The sequence below is a fragment of the Dendrobates tinctorius genome, unplaced genomic scaffold, assembly GCF_039654945.1.
Source record: "Dendrobates tinctorius isolate UK_male_01 unplaced genomic scaffold, ASM3965494v1 ptg000011l, whole genome shotgun sequence".
Classification (NCBI taxonomy): domain Eukaryota; kingdom Metazoa; phylum Chordata; class Amphibia; order Anura; family Dendrobatidae; genus Dendrobates; species Dendrobates tinctorius.
Window position 1 is genome coordinate 16,812,699 of NW_027361679.1, and position 16,973 is coordinate 16,829,671.

At 41.9% G+C, this 16,973-nt stretch overlaps 1 long non-coding RNA gene across 1 annotated transcript in view; it reads left to right on the forward strand.

Moving 5' to 3' along the window:
* Positions 1 to 16,973, forward strand: part of LOC141101168 (uncharacterized) — a 205,902-nt gene that overhangs the window by 76,480 nt on the left and 112,449 nt on the right. The gene's annotated exons all lie outside the window — the stretch shown is intronic.

Genomic DNA, 16,973 nt, shown 5'->3' on the forward strand with positions numbered 1-16,973 from the left:
ATCCCTGATGCGAATCTCCCGTTCCACCACATCCCAAAGATGCTCTATTGGATTGAGATCTGGTGACTGAGGAGGCCATTTGAGTACAGTGAACTCATTGTCATGTTCAAGAAACCAATCTGAGATGATTCGAGCTTTATGACATGGCGCATTATCCTGCTGAAAGTAGCCATCAGATGTTGGGTACATTGTGGTCATAAAGGGATGGACATGGTCAGCAACAATACTCAGGTAGGCTGTGGCGTTGCAACGATGCTCAATTGGTACCAAGGGGCCCAAAGAGTGCCAAGAAAAAATTCCCCACACCATGACACCACCACCACCAGCCTGAACCGTTGATACAAGGCAGGATGGATCCATGCTTTCATGTTGTTTACGCCAAATTCTGACCCTACCATCCGAATGTCGCAGCAGAAATCGAGACTCATCAGACCAGGCAACGTTTTTCCAATCTTCTACTGTCCAATTTCGATGAGCTTGTGCAAATTGTAGCCTCAGTTTCCTGTTCTTAGCTGAGAGGAGTGGTACCCAGTGTGGTCTTCTGCTGCTGTAGCCCATCTGCCTCAAAGTTCGACGCACTGTGCGTTCAGAGATGCTCTTCTGCCTACCTTGGTTGTAACGGGTGGCAATTTGAGTCACTGTTGCCTTTCAATCAGCTCGAACCAGTCTGCCCATTCTCCTCTGACCTCTGGCATCAACAAGGCATTTCCGGCCACAGAACTGCTGCTCACTGGATTTTTTTTCTTTTTCGGACCATTCTCTGTAAACCCTAGAGATGGTTGTGCGTGAAAATCCCAGTAGATCAGCAGTTTCTGAAATACTCAGACCAGCCCTTCTGGCACCAACAATCATGCCACGTTCAAAGGCACTCAAATCACCTTTCTTCCCCATACTGATGCTCGGTTTGAACTGCAGGAGATTGTCTTGACCATGTCTACATGCCTAAATGCACTGAGTTGCCGCCATGTGATTGGCTGATTAGAAATTAAGTCTTAACACACAGTTGGACAGGTGTACCTAATAAAGTGGCCAGTGAGTGTATATGTGTGCATGTATATATATATGTATGTGTATATATATAATATATATACTGTATACATATATGTCTATATATGTATATATATATGTATGTGTATATATGTATATATATGTATGTGTATATATGTATATATATGTATGTGTATATATATGTATGTGTATATATATGTATATACAGTCATATGTAAAAGTTTGGGCACCCCTATTAATGTTAACCTTTTTTCTTTATAACAATTTTGGTTTTTGCAACAGGTATTTCAGTTTCATATATCTAATAACTGATGGACTCAGTTATATTTCTGGATTCAAATGAGGTTTATTGTACTAACAGAAAATGTGCAATCTGCATTTAAACAAAATTTGACCGGTGCAAAAGTATGGGCACCCTTATCATTTTCTTGATTTGAACACTCCTAACTACTTTTTACTGACTTCCTGAAGCACTAAATTGGTTTTGTAACCTCATTGAGCTTTGAACTTCATAGCCAGGTGTATCAAATCATGAGAAAAGGTATTTAAGGTGGCCACTTGCAAGTAGTTCTCCTATTTGATTCTCCTATGAAGAGTGGCATCATGGGCTCCTCAAAACAACTCTCAAATGATCTGAAAACAAAGATTATTCAACATAGCTTTTCAGGGGAAGGATACAAAAAGTTGTCTCAGAGATTTAACCTGTCAGTTTCCACTGTGAGGAACATAGTAAGGAAATGGAAGAACACAGGTACAGTTCTTGTTAAGCCCAGAAGTGGCAGGCCAAGAAAAATATCAGAAAGGCAGAGAAGAAGAATGGTGAGAACAGTCAGGCTGTGTGCACACGCTGCGGAAAAGGTGCGGATTCATCCGCGCGGATTTTGTACAATCCGCAGGTGAAACCGCAGGTCAAAAGACCTGCGGTTTTACCTGCGGATTGCTCTGCGGTTTTGCCCTGCGGTTTTTCATCTCAATGGAGGAGATGGCAAACCGCAGGAGAATCCGCAGAAAGAATTGACATGTCAATTCTTTCTGCGGATTGAAAACCGCAGATAATCCGCGCGGAAAATTCCGCACCGTCTGCACTGCGGTTTTTGATTCCCATAGGGAATCATTGTACTGTACACCGCAGCAAAAACTGCTGCGGGTCCGCAGCGGCCAAAACCGCTGCGGAACCGCAGCAAAATCCGCAGCGTGTGCACACAGCCTCAAGGACAATCCACAGACCACCTCCAAAGACCTGCAGCATCATCTTGCTGCAGATGGTGTCACTGTGCATCGGTCAACAATACAGCGCACTTTGCACAAGGAGAAGCTGTGTGGGAGAGTGATGCGAAAGAAGCCGTTTCTGCAAGCACGCCACAAACAGAGTCGCCTGAGGTATGCAAAAGCACATTTGGACAAGCCAGTTACATTTTGGAAGAAGGTCCTGTGAACTGATGAAACAAAGATTGAGTTGTTTGGTCATACAAAAAGGCGTTATGCATGCGCTGTATTGTTGACCGATGCACAGTGACACCATCTGCAGCAAGATGATGCTGCAGGTCTTTGGAGGTGGTCTGTGGATTGTCCTTGACTGTTCTCACCATTCTTCTTCTCTGCCTTTCTGATAGTTTTCTTGGCCTGCCACTTCTGAGCTTAACAAGAACTGTACCTGTGTTCTTCCATTTCCTTACTATGTTCCTCACAGTGGAAACTGACAGGTTAAATCTCTGAGACAACTTTTTGTATCCTTCCCCTGAAAAGCTATGCTGAATAATCTTTGTTTTCAGATCATTTGAGAGTTGTTTTGAGGAGCCCATGATGCCACTCTTCATAGGAGAATCAAATAGGAGAACTACTTGCAAGTGGCCACTTTAAATACCTTTTCTCATGATTTGATACACCTGGCTATGAAGTTCAAAGCTCAATGAGGTTACAAAACCAATTTAGTGCTTCAGGAAGTCAGTAAAAAGTAGTTAGGAGTGTTCAAATCAAGAAAATGATAAGGGTGCCCATACTTTTGCACCGGTCAAATTTTGTTTAACCCCTTACCTACAATTGACGTAATATTCCGTCCATGTGACCATGGACCTAATTACCATGGACGGAATATTACGTCATCGCGATCAGCGGCGCCCACGTGGTGAGCGCCGCTGATCGCGGCCGAGTGTCAGCTAATTATCATAGCTGACACCCGGCACAATGTGTCAGGGGCGGTCACGGACCGCCCCCGACACGTTAACCCCTTGCACACCGCGATCAAACGCGATCGCGGTGTACCGGGGGTTAAAGGGAAGCATCGGCAGGGAGGGGGCTCCCTCCTTGCTTCCCTGAGCCCCCCACGGCAGCGCAATGTGCAGCGCTGCTGCGGGGGACTCCCTTCCTCCAGGCCCCCGAATCCAAGATGGCGACGGGGGCCTGAGGAAGCTGGCTTCCTCAGTGCCTGCAAAGCGCAGGCATGAGGAAGTCTGCAGCAGTGCCTGTGACAGATCGCTGATCTGTCACAGTGATCTGTGATGTGACAGATCAGCGATCTGTCACAGGACAGTGATGTCCCACCTGGGACAAGGTAATAAAGTAAAAAAAAAAAAAAAAAAAGTGTTAAAAATAATTTAAAAAAAAATCGCTAAATAAATTAGTTAAAAAAAAAAAAATATTCCCCAATAAATCCATTTTTTGAAAATAAAAAAAAAACAAAACAATAAAAGTACACATATTTGGTATCGCCGCGTCCGTAATGACCTGCCCTATAAAACTGTCCCATTAGTTAACCCCTTTAGCGAACCCCTTAAAAAATAAAAATAAAAAACGAAGCAAAAAATAATGATTTATTATCATACCACCGAACAAAAAGTGTAATAACGCGCGATCAAAAAGACGCATATAAATATCCATGGTACCGCTGAAAACGTCATCTTGTCCCGCAAAAAACGAGCCACCATACAGCATCATCCGCAAAAAAATAAAAAAGTTATAGCTCGCAGAATAAAGCGATACAAAAATAATTATTTTTTATATAAAATTGTTTTCATTGCAAAAAACCGACAAAACATAAAAAAACGACCTAAATGAGGTATCGCTGTAACCGTACTGACCCGAAGAATAAAAACGCGTTATCAATTTTACCGCACGCGGAACGGTGTAAACGCACCCCCCAAAAGAAATTCATGAAAAGCTGGTTTTTGTTCATTCTGCATCCCAAAAATCGGAATAAAAAGCGATCAAAAAATGTCACGTGCCCGAAAATGGTACCAATAAAAACGACAACTCGTCCCGCAAAAAATAAGACCTCACATGACTCGGTGGGTCAAAATATGGAAAAATTATAGCTCACAATATGTGGTGATGCAAAAACTATTTTTACAATAAAAAGTGTCTTTTAGCGTGCGACAGCCGCCAAACATAAAAACCGCCATAAATAGTAAATCAAACCCCCCGTTATCACCCCCTTAGTTAGGGAAAAATAATAAAACTAAAAGAAAATGTATTTATTTCCATTTTCCCGCTAGGGTTAGGGTAGGGTTAGGGCTAGGGTTAGGGCTAGGGTTAGGGCTAGGGTTAGGGCTAGGGTTAGGGCTAGGGTTAAGGCTAGGGTTAGGGTTAGGGCTAGGGTTAGGGTTAGGGATAGGGTTAGGGCTAGGGCTCAGATTAGGGTTAGGGGTGTGTTGAGGTTAGGGTTGGAGTTATAATTGGGGGTTTCCACTGTTTGGGCACATCAGGTGCTCTCCAAAGGCAACATGGCGTCTGATCTCAATTCCAGCCAATTCTGCGTTGAAAAAGTCAAATGGTGCTCCTTCCCTTCCAAGCTCTGCCATGTGCCCAAACAGTGTTTTACCCCCACATGTAGGGTATCAGCCTACTCAGGACAAATTACAAAACAACTTTTGGGGTCCAATTTCTCCTGTTACCCTTAGGAAAATAAAAAATTGGGGGCAAAAATATAATTTTGCGGAAAAAAATGTTTTTTTTATTTTCACACCCAGGCGTTATAAACTTCTGTGAAGCACTTGGGGGTTCAAAGTGCTCTCCACACATCTAGATAAGCTCCGTGGGGGGTCTAGTTTCCAAAATGGGGTCACTTGTGGGGAGTTTCAATAGTTTAGGTACATCAGGGGCTCTCCAAATGCACATGACACCCGCAGACCATTCCATCAAAGTCTGCATTCCAAAACGTCACTACTTCCCTTCCGAGCCCTGACGTGTGCCCATACAGTAGTTTTCTCCCACATATGAGGTATCAGCGTACTCAGGACAAATTGGACAACAACTTTTGGGGTCCAATTTCTCCTGTTACCCTTGGGAAAATAAAAAAATGGGGACTAAAAGATCATGTTTGTGGAAAAAATACGATTTTTTTATTTTCACGCCCGGTCGTTATAAACTTCTGTGAAGCACTGGGGGGTTCAAAGTGCTCACCACACATCTAGATAAGTTCATTAGGGGGTCTAGTTTCCAAAATGGGGTCACTTGTGGGGGGTTTCCACTGTTTAGGTACATCAGGGGCTCTCCAAACGCAACATGACACCCGCAGATCATTCCATCAAAGTCTGCATTCCAAAACGTCACTACTTCCCTTCCGAGCCCTGACGTGTGCCCATACAGTAGTTTTCTCCCACATATGAGGTATCAGCGTACTCAGCACAAATTGGACAACAACTTTTGGGGTCCAATTTCTCCTGTTACCCTTGGGAAAATAAAAAAATGGGGACTAAAAGATCATGTTTGTGGAAAAAATACGATTTTTTTATTTTCACGCCCGGACGTTATAAACTTCAGTGAAGCACTGGGGGGTTCAAAGTGCTCACCACACATCTAGATAAGTTCCTTGAGGGGTCTAGTTTCCAAAATGGTGTCATTTGTGGGGGGTTTCTACTGTTTTGGTACATCAGGGGCTTTCCTAATGCGACATGGTGTCCGATCTCAATTCCAGCCAAAAACGTCAAATGGCGCTGCTTCCCTTCCGAGCTCTGCCATACGCCCAAATAGTGGTTTACACCCACATGTGGGGTATCAGCGTACTCAGGATAAATTGCACAATATCTTTTAGGGTCCTGTTACTTTTGGAAAAATAAGAATTGAGGGTGAAAACATCATTTTTGTGGAAAAAATATGATTTTTTAATTGTACTGCTGTACGTTATAAACTTCTGTGAAGCCCTTGGGGGTTCAAAGTTCTCACCACACATCTAGATAAGTTCCTTGGGGGGTCTAGATTCCAAAATGGTGTCATTTGTGGGGGGTTTCCACTGTTTTGGTACATCAGGGGTTTTCCAATCGCGACATGGTGTCCGATCTCAATTCTAGCCAAAAACGTCAAATGGCGCTGCTTCCCTTCCGAGCTCTGCTATGCGCCCAAATAGTCATTTACACCCACATATGGGGTATCAGCGTACTCAGGACAAATTGCACAATAACTTTTAGGGTCCTGTTACCCTTGGAAAAATAAAAATTGTGGGTGAAAAGATCATTTTTGTGGAAAAAATATGATTTTTTAATTGTACCGCTGTACGTTATAAACTTCTGTGAAGCCCTTGTGGGTTCAAAGTTCTCACCACATATCTAGATAAGTTCCTTGGGGGGTCTAGTTTCCAAAATGGGGTCACTTGGGGGGGTTTCCACTGTTTAGGTACATCAGGGGCTCGCCAAACGTGACATGGCGTCCGATCTGAATTCCAGCCAATTTTGCATTGAAAAAGTCAAACGGCGCTCCTTCCATTCTGAGCTCTGCCATGCGCCGAAACAGTGGTTCCCCCCCACATATCAGGTATCAGCGTAGTCAGGACAAATTGCACAATAACTTTTGCAGTCCAATTTCTCCTGTTACCCTTGGTAAAATAAAGAAAATTGAACCTGAAGTATTTTTTTTGTGAAAAAAAGTTAAATGTTCATTTTTTTTTTAATATTCAAAAAATTCCTGTGACGCACCTAAAGGGTTAATAAACTTCTTGAATGTGGTTTTAAGCACCTTGAGGGGTGCAGTTTTTAGAATGGTGTCACTTTTGGGTATTTTCTATCATATAGACCCCTCAAAGTGGCTTCAAATGTGAAGTGGTCCCTAAAAATAAAATGGTGTTGCAAAAATGAGAAATCGCTGGTCAATTTTTAACCCTTATAACTTCCTAGCAATAAAAAATTTTGGTTGCAAAATTGTGCTGATGTAAAGTAAACATGTGGGAAATGTTATGTATTAAGTTTTTTGTGTGCCGTATCGCTGTGATTTAAGGGCATAAAAATTCAAAGTTGGAAAATTGCGAAATTTTCAAAATTTTCGCCAAATTTCCGTTTTTTTCACAAATAAACGCAAGTTATTTGAATGCAATTTTACCACTAACATGAAGTACAATATGTCACGAGAAAACAATGTCAGAATCACCAGGATCCATGAAAGCGTTCCAGAGTTATGACCTCATAAAGGTACAGTGGTCAGAATTGTAAAAATTGGCCCGGTAGTTAACGTGCAAACCACCCTTGGTAGTGAAGGGGTTAAATGCAGATTGCACATTTTCTGTTAGTACAATAAACCTCATTTGAATCCAGAAATATAACTGAGTCCATCAGTTATTAGATATATGAAACTGAAATAGCTGTTGCAAAAACCAAAACTGTTATAAAGAAAAAAGGTTAACATTAATAGGGGTGCCCAAACTTTTACATATGACTGTATATGTATGTGTATATATGTATATATATGTATGTGTATATATATGTATATATATATATGTATGTGTATATATATGTGTATATATATATATATATGTATGTGTATATATATGTGTATATATGTATGTGTATATATATAATATATATATACATATACCGTATATACTCGAAGATAAGTCGAGATTTTCAGCCCAAAAAATTGGGCTGAAAGTCCCCCTCTCGACTTATATTCGAGTCATATACAAAGGGGGTCGGAGGGGGCGGATGTGTCAGGTCATACTTACCCGTCCTGACGCTGTCTTGAGCCCCCAGCTTCTCCCCGTGCTCTCTCTTCCTGCCTTCAGCGGTCACGTGGTGCCGCTCATTAAAACTCATCAATATGCGCATATTGATGAGTTTTAATGAGCGGCACCACGTGACCGCTGAAGGCAGGAAGAGAGAGCGCGGAGAAGCTGGGGGCTCAAGAGACAGCGTCAGGACGGGTAAGTACAGCGATACTCACCTGTCCTGCGTCCATGGCTGCTTGCTGCTGTCTGTCATCGGTCAGTGACTTCAGACAGCAGAGGGCGCGGTGACGTGGTTAGTGCGCGCCGTGCCCCCTGCAGTCTGAACGTCACTGACTGATGACGTGGCAGATAGCGGTGAGCAGCCATGGACGCAGGACAGGTGAGAATCTGACACCCAGCGACGGAGAGGTGAGTATGTCATTTTTTTTATTTTTACATGCAGCAGCAGCGGCAGCACATGGGGGAATCATCTAAGGAGCTTCTTATGGGGGAACAATATGGAGCTTCTTGTGGGGGCAGCATATGAGGGAACAATCTATGGAGCTTCTTGTGGGGGCAGCATATGGGGGAATAATCTATGGAGCTTCTTCTGAGGACACCATATGGGGGAACAATCTATGGAGCTTCTTGTGGGGGCAGCATATGGGGGAATAATCTATGGAGCTTCTTCTGAGGACACCATATGGGGGAATAATCTATGGAGCATTTCCCACCCTAGACTTATACTCGAGTCAATAAGTTCTCCCAGTTTTTTGTGGCAAAATTAGGGGGGTCGACTTATACTCGGATCGACTTATACTCGAGTATATACGGTATGTCTATATATGTATATATGTATGTGTATATATGTATATATATGTATGTGTATATATATATGTGTATATATGTATGTGTATATATATGTGTATATATATATGTATGTGTATATATATGTGTGTATATGTAAATATATATATATATATGGGTATATATATATATATATATATATATATATAAATAAAATAAAAAAAAGAAAAATCTGAAATATAGTATCCCTTTCAGAGTTGGATGGCTGACCATCCGGTATAAAGTAAAGAAAAACAAACCATAGTGTACGGCGCAGTGTGTGCAGGCGGCGAAAGACACAATAACCAAACATTATTTTGAAATAAAAATTTAACATTTATTTTACTTATTTTTTAGTTGGTGGAAACTGGGGGGTGTGGAGGGATGAGGAACGGCTTTGGGTGGAGTAAGGGGTTCTAAGGGAAGGAGGAACCAAAGAAGTGGGGGAAGGGAGCCGAGGCAAGGAAAGTTGCGAAGTGGGAGGTGAGGGAGGAGGGAGGGTCAGAGTCCTCTTTGTTTTTTTATGATGGTGGCCCGTCGTCTTGCTGCTGTCCTCGCTAGAGCCTGAGGACTGGCTAGACCCCGGGGACCGCCTTGAGCCTCTGGACTGCCTTGAGCCTCTGGACCGCCTTGAGCCTCTGGACCGCCTGGAAGCTGTGGACCGGCTGGAGCTGGGGGACCGCCTGGCACTTGTGGACCGCCTGCCAGGATCTTGTACCTGCTGTGGCATGCTGGTGGTGGTGGATGTCCTGGCAGGGGCCGTAAATATTGAATGCGGGTCCCCCAGCTGATGCTGCTCCGAGGTGGTGGTGCTGGTGGTGGTGGCGGTCCATGCAGGCGTGGTGGCTGTGGCGGTCCATACCGGGGTGGTCCTCCCGCTGGTGGTGGTGGTGGCGGCGCTACAGGCAGGGGTGGTGACGACGGGCCATCCAGTGGTGGTGGCGGCAGCAGTGGTGGGCCAGGCAGGAGCAGCGCTTGGCATGGTGTTGGCGGGTAAGTGTCCAGCTGCACTCGGACTTGGGGCGGTATATTGGTGTCCGGCGAGGCTTGGAAGTGTGGTGGCTGTGCAGTGATATGCAGCAGAAGTAGGTAATGCTGTAAAACGAGTCAGGGGTGGCACCGGTGGAAATGCCACCGCTGACTGCTGCATAATCCTACTCTGCTGCATAGCCTGCATTAAAGCATTGTTGCAGGCCTGCATGACTGTCAACTGGAGGTCAGGGGTAAGGTGTTCCGCCGTGTCCCGAGCTATTTGTGTATAAAAATGATGCGCTGGTCTGGCGAGGTCGACTTCCAGGCGCTCAAGGCGACCCTCGATAGATTTGTAGCGTTGGTCCAAAAGGAGGAAACCACTCTCAAGTCTATCGGAGAGTGCCTTGAGGCTACTCTGAAAGACCGAGCTCAATTCAACGAACTCGGACATGAGAGGCCTGTCCGAGGTCCTCTGCCGCTACTGGCGGGAAGTGCCCGCAAAACCAGTGGCAGAGACCTGGGACAGGGGAACACCTGAGCAACCAGCTTCCTGGTCTCCAGATGACTGTGGTGCAGACCTGCAAGGTGCTTCCTCGCTGATGGATGGCTGGGAGGGGTCCGGGGCAGCTTGATGAAGGACCGCTTCGGGCCCAGGTTGCAGGGTGCTGCTCCAGGTGCTGTGAAAAGAAAAGAAAGAAATTACTACCATAAATTAACAATCGCCAACTCCTGTGGAATAGAAAAGCACAGAATAAAACACAATACAGCTAGAAAATACTTACGTTCGGGAGGCAAGGACCGGTCTTAAAAATGCCAAGGCACGATGGTATCTGTACTTCGTGCCGGTCCTTGCCGCAGCACCACTGCGAACCTGCTTCTCCTGACGGATATCCCTGTTGAAGCGGTCCTTCATCGAGCGCCAACGGGTTCTGACTTTGTTCACTGTGGTGGAAAAAAAAAAGAAAAAAAAAGTAAGACTATGCACTGGAGGCTGTGATCATCCAACTGTGTGTGATGATAGAAACTCCATGGAGTTAATAGCATCACACACAGTTGGGTGATCCCGGCCAAGATCACTGCTGCATCACACTGCATTTAAATACTTACGAAAATCCTTGCGGACCCGGGGAGAGGCGTTGTCCCAGCCATCCATCAGCGATGCGGCCACCTCGTTCCAGAGCCGCCGGATCACCACGTTGTCCGAGTGCAGTTGGTGACGGGTGTCCCACAACGGGACTCGCTCCTGGACTAGACGGATGAGCTCGTCGTTGTCCAGGGCGAGGTCCTCCTCCCGCTGTGGAGCCTAGAAAAGAAAGACAAACATTAATCTTTGAAAGATTTTAAAATGAAAAATCTAGAAAACTAGCTGAAGAGCCCGGCGCTGCCCGGGCATAGTAGAACTGTGGTTAGTTATAGAAAATTATAATTATCCTCCATCCCATAGTCCCGTGCCCATATACCATCATACATATCCTCCATCCAATAGTCCCGTGTCCATATACCATCATACATATCCTCCATCCCATAGTCCAGTGCCCATATACCCATCATACATATCCTCCATCCCATAGTCCCGTGCCCATATACCATCATACATATCCTCCATCCAATAGTCCCGTGCCCATATACCATCATACATATCCTCCATCCCATAGTCCCGTGCCCATATACCCATCATACATATCCTCCATCCCATAGTCCCGTGCCCATATACCATCATACATATCCGCCATCCCATAGTCCCGTGCCCATATACCCAAACATACAAACAAACGTACACACACACACACACACACATACACACTTTGAGCTTTAGATATTGATACACAAGCCATGAAAAAAAATTTTGTTTTAAATGAAAATAAATGCAAAAAAGCAACAAACACTGAAAAAAACAACCATGAAAATTAAAAAAAAAATACTTTAAAAAATGATTATCAAAAAAAAAGAAAATAAACCAGCCTAGAAATTAAGTTTAAAAAAAATCTGTAACCAAAAAAGCAGCAAAAAAAAACAAGGAAAATTACCAAAAAATACTAATAAAAATTTACCAAAAACATAAAAAAATAAACACCTGAAAGAATTTTCAATACAGTTCCAAAAAAAAACAAAATAAACCAGCATAGAAATTAAGTAAAAAAAAAAAACAGTCCGTCTGTACTTACATCACATCTTCCCGCCCGCACTTGGCCTTGCTGCTCCTGCCGTTCCTCCGGTGGTGGTGGCGTGGTGGAGGATGAGGTCTGAAAATTAAACAAAAAAAATTAACCACATGTGTTTATTTTTACCAATCCATACGGAAGCATGGTACTCACTTCTTCTGCCTCTTGCCCTGTCCCGGGGACATATTCCTCACCAGATGAAGACATGCTGCAATAAAAAAAAAAGAGACATAAGTACATAGAAATGTATTGAAATTTCAGCCAGACATTAGGTTTTTCATACTTACATTGGTGCAGCTTGTGCTTTTAGCTGTGTGTCCACTCGTTGAGCAATCTGTTAAGAATTGTGGAATCCCAGTGCCCACACCATTTTATCACCTTGCTTTAATTTTTTTTTTTTTACTGTCTAGACCACATTCCAGTCGTGTTTATCTTAGAAACGCATGCGCATAAAAACGCAAGCGTGCGCAAGACCATGCGCACGCATGCGCTCCCATAGGCTCCAATGTGGTGTTTTTGCGCATGCCGTGCGCAAGCGTGCGCATGCGTTTTTTTGACGAGACAGGGCGGAACCAAAAATGCAACATGTTGCGTCTGACGCGCCTGGCGCAAAAGACAAAAAACCGCATGCGCACGAAAACGCAAGTATGCACAAGACCATGCGCACGTCATGTTAAATATAGGTGCGCAGTGCGCATGCGCACGATGCGCTGCGCACAAAAGCGCAAATGTGAAACCAGCCTAACTCCAACCCTAACCCCAACACACCCTAACCCTAATCTCAGCCCTAACCCAAATGGGAAAATGGAAATAAATACATTTTTTTAATTTGATTATTTTTCCCTTACTAAGGGGGTGATAAAGGGGAGTTTGATTTACTATTTATGGGGGGTTTTTATGTTTGGCAGCTGTCAGACGCTAAAAGACGCTTTTTATTGTAAAAATAGTTTTTGCATCACCACATTTTGAGAGCTATAATTCTTCCGTGTTTTGACCCACAGAGTCATGTGAGATCTTATTTTTTGGGGGACGAGTTGATGCTTTTACTGGTACCATTTTTGGGCACGTGACATTTTTTTATTGCTTTTTATTCCGATTTTTGGGACGCAGAATGAACAAAAACCAGCATTTCATTAATTTCTTGGGGGGGGCTTTTACACCGTTCCGAGTGTGGTAAAATTGATAAAGCTGTTTTATTCTTCTGGTCAGTACGATTACAGCGATACCTCATTTATATTTTTTTATGTTTTGGCGCTTTTATACAATAAAAACAATTTTATATAAAAATAATTATTTTTGCATTGCTTTATTCTGCGAGCTATAACTTTTTTATTTTATCATTGATGATGTTGTATGCAGCTCGTTTTTTGCAGGACAAGATAATGATTTCAGCGGTACCATGGTTATTGATATACGTCTTTTTGATCGCGCGTTATTGCACTTTCTGTTCGGCGGTATGATGATAAAGCATTTTTTTTTGCTTTGTTTTTTTTTTAAGTGGTTCACTAAAGGGGTTAACTAGTGGGACAGTTTTATAGGGTGGGTCATTACGGATGCGACGATACTAAATATGTGTACTTTTATTGTTTTGTTTATTGTTTATTTTTTCAATGTACAAAAAAAAAATTATTAGTGAATACTCTCGTAATCCTAAGAGCTGCTAAAGGCTTTTAGGTTAAGCCCCCATCTAGTGGATGCACTATTATCTTAGGGTGAAAACCTCTATGGCTAGGCAGGGACAGACCAGGGTCATAGAAAGGTTTTTTCCTAGTCTGAACAGAAACATGTCAGATTCAGATATTTTTCTTCCTGGTTTGTACGTTACCCGTGTGAATGTGCTTTGGCAGTCATAACAGGTATAAAACTTTTACACACTTTATATTTTAAGGGAAAGTTCTACTCCCTCCCCTTATCTCTTCTTTCCATTTATTTGGCCAGCTGGCTTTTTTTCCATCTAGTGTGCAACAAAAATGCAGACTGATCAAAAAATGCTATATGTTGAGTTTTTCGATTCGACTCACTAGTTTTTCTGTAGAAACTAGTAAAAAAAAGTCAAATGAAAACTGATGACTTTTTGACCTCAGATAAAGCCCAAGCACACTGATCTACTGCAGTAAAATGTAAAACATTTCTTGTTTTGAATGGACAGCACACTACTGTCCTGTGGTGACATATCTTCAAGGAAAGAGTCATTTTTAATTCAGCGTGCTAAGATGACATAAGCTAAATGTCCACTAGATGCCAGGCTTCCTTTGCAAAGAGTTGTGTTTCAAAAGCCTTCTATTGAAGAAGGATCTCTGTAAACTTTGCCTTAGGGTTGTATTGCATCCTTTATACTGTACTTATGCTAGTTTCATACTTTGTTGTAATAAGAAAATGTAATGGAAACATCCCAGAGGATAAAGACACTCAATGCAAAAATGACCTTGCAAATGTAATCTGATAAAAGAAACACTCAAAATAGTCTAACAGCTAATATATTTTTGAAGCAGTACTTTTTATGCACTTGTGCTAATGAACTCAATAATGTATTAATAAAGAACATTCAGACACAAAGAAAGAGTGGGGGCATTCTAGAAAACCATTGTGAAAATATCTGAAGACTAATCATATTGAAATTCCTGATTGTGTAAAATATTTAGAATTGAGAGTCCTTAGTGGTTGATACCTTTTAATGGCTAACTGAAAAGATGGTAACAAATTGCAAGCTTTCAAGGTCTCTTTTTCAGGCAAAGACTAGTACAACATCTGAAGAATCACATATTTATGCACAAAACAGCACAGAAATAACGCGATAAGACAAGTGATGTGAAGCAGAAAAGGTAACTTCAAGTCTCAGAGAGACAGGAGGGTCTGGGAGTATAAATTTCTGACAACCTTTGACACACCCAGTGCAGGAATCAATGTGTCACATGGATTTATGTCTTTACATCAATTAAGGAATTTGCTCTTCAGAACTTCTGGGGGCATCACAACACAGCACCAGACCCCAATCAGAGGACAATAAAACTTTCAAACACCTTATCTATGAACTGTTCCAATATTTATGGCCACAACTGTTTATCCCTCTCCCATAATGATAATTCTGCTTCACGTCACTTGGCCTCCATGACCCGATTGCAATTGAACACCCGCTTCCAGTGTGTGCTATGAGGATTCAGAAGTCTGAAGTTACATAGACTTTCACCTCAACCCCTTTAAGGATCAGTATGGTGGTATTATCAATACTGTATTTTATGGTAATATGTGGTTATGGTTTGTTGGTATTTGTAAAATTGCAATATATTTTCAATATAATTATTATGCCATGTTATATAACAATATAATTGATATTACGGTATTAGAAATATTAGTCTTGTAGTAAATCTGGTATCCTCCAGGCAGGATAATATTAGAAATATACAGTATACCTATCTGGTGCTTGGGGACAGGGACAGTATGGACCTGAGTACTTTCAAATGTCAGGGCCAAATTTCAGTCTCAGTCTGTTCCTGGTAGCCAGTACAGGCTGTAAAAATGAAAGAATAATGACATGGCGCCCTTCTTTACCCAACATAAACCTTATTGAGAACTTGTGGGCACTTTTTAAACAAGATTTACTGTGAAGGAAAGCAGGGCACCTCTTTGAACAGTGTCTGGAGGATGTGGTTGGTGCCTCAAAAGTGGATCATCAACAGATTAAGAAACTGACAGACTCCACAGATGGAAGGCTTATGACTTTCATTGAAAAAAGGTGGCTATAATGGTTGTTGATTTTTTTTTTTTTTTTTAAATGTCAGAAATAGATTTTTGTACATTTTTAGTTGTTTGGTAAATCTCATTTTAACAAATTAAATTAAACAATTAATGAAAATCAAAAATGTTCTCATCTTTAGTTGCATAATAATTCTGTACACTAATAGTTGTACAATAATTATACATTTCCCCCAAGAAAGAACAAAACTCACTTTTACTTTCTTAAATATTCAGGTTTATCAACCTTTCGAATTGACTAACAGCACTGTAATTCAATAATCTAATCAATCAAAATAATCATCAAAAATACAATTTGCCTAATAATTGTTCACCCAGTGTAGTTCAGTACTGGAAAATCCCTGTGGGTCCAATTAATTAATCATTTCAATTTTATAAAGTCACTTTTCTTTTCTGGGCTTATGGTATTGATTGACATTTCTATTTGTGACACGCGATTCTTAAATTTTGCATAAAGTGAAAAATCATCTTCATTATTGTATTTACTTTTTTTGCTATTTTTTACAGCAAAAAGTCTCATGTTTACACAAAAACTATATAAAATTACTGAGGACAGGAGTATATTTGCAACAAAATTTGTGACTTTTCTTACTTTACTTGCAAATGATAAATCAGATGAAAATATCTGGAATCCTTAAACTCCACCCACAATGACACACAATACAGAAGAAAACATATAAAATAGACTTTAAAACACTTGAAAATGAAAAGAAATAAGCACAAATAAAAAAGTTAAAAACATAAAAAAAATCACCAAAGGAGACGTTTGATGAGATGAAAAAGGCTTATGGTGATCATTCCTAATCATGTGATGTAGTCAAGAACTTGCATCGTCAGTTCAAATGTGGTCGGACTTCGATGCCAGCAGCTCCAATTCCAGGACGACCCCAATCTGCTATTAATTAACACATCATCCAGCAAATGGAGGTCGCCATTTTGGAAAATCTCAGAGTATCCATTCGCCACCTATCCCAAAATGTTAAGATTAGTGTGAGGTTTGTGGAAAAAATCATCCAAGACAATCTTCACATGCTTAAGTTATCCGCTCGCTGGGTTTCCCGGCTTCTCACACCTTTCCAGGAGCAGAAATGTGTCGAATGCTCCCATGCTCTATTGACGATGTGCCATGGAAACCAGGAGGACTTTTTCAACAGACTGATCACACAGAGTGAAAGCTGAATTTATCACCATGATCCTGAGACCAAAGTCCAGTTGGTGCAATGGAAGCATCATGACTCACCGCCTCCAAAGAAGGCACATGCCCAACCCTTGGCAGTCAAGGTCATGCTCACAGTATTTTGGGACCAGCACGGAGTAGTATTGAT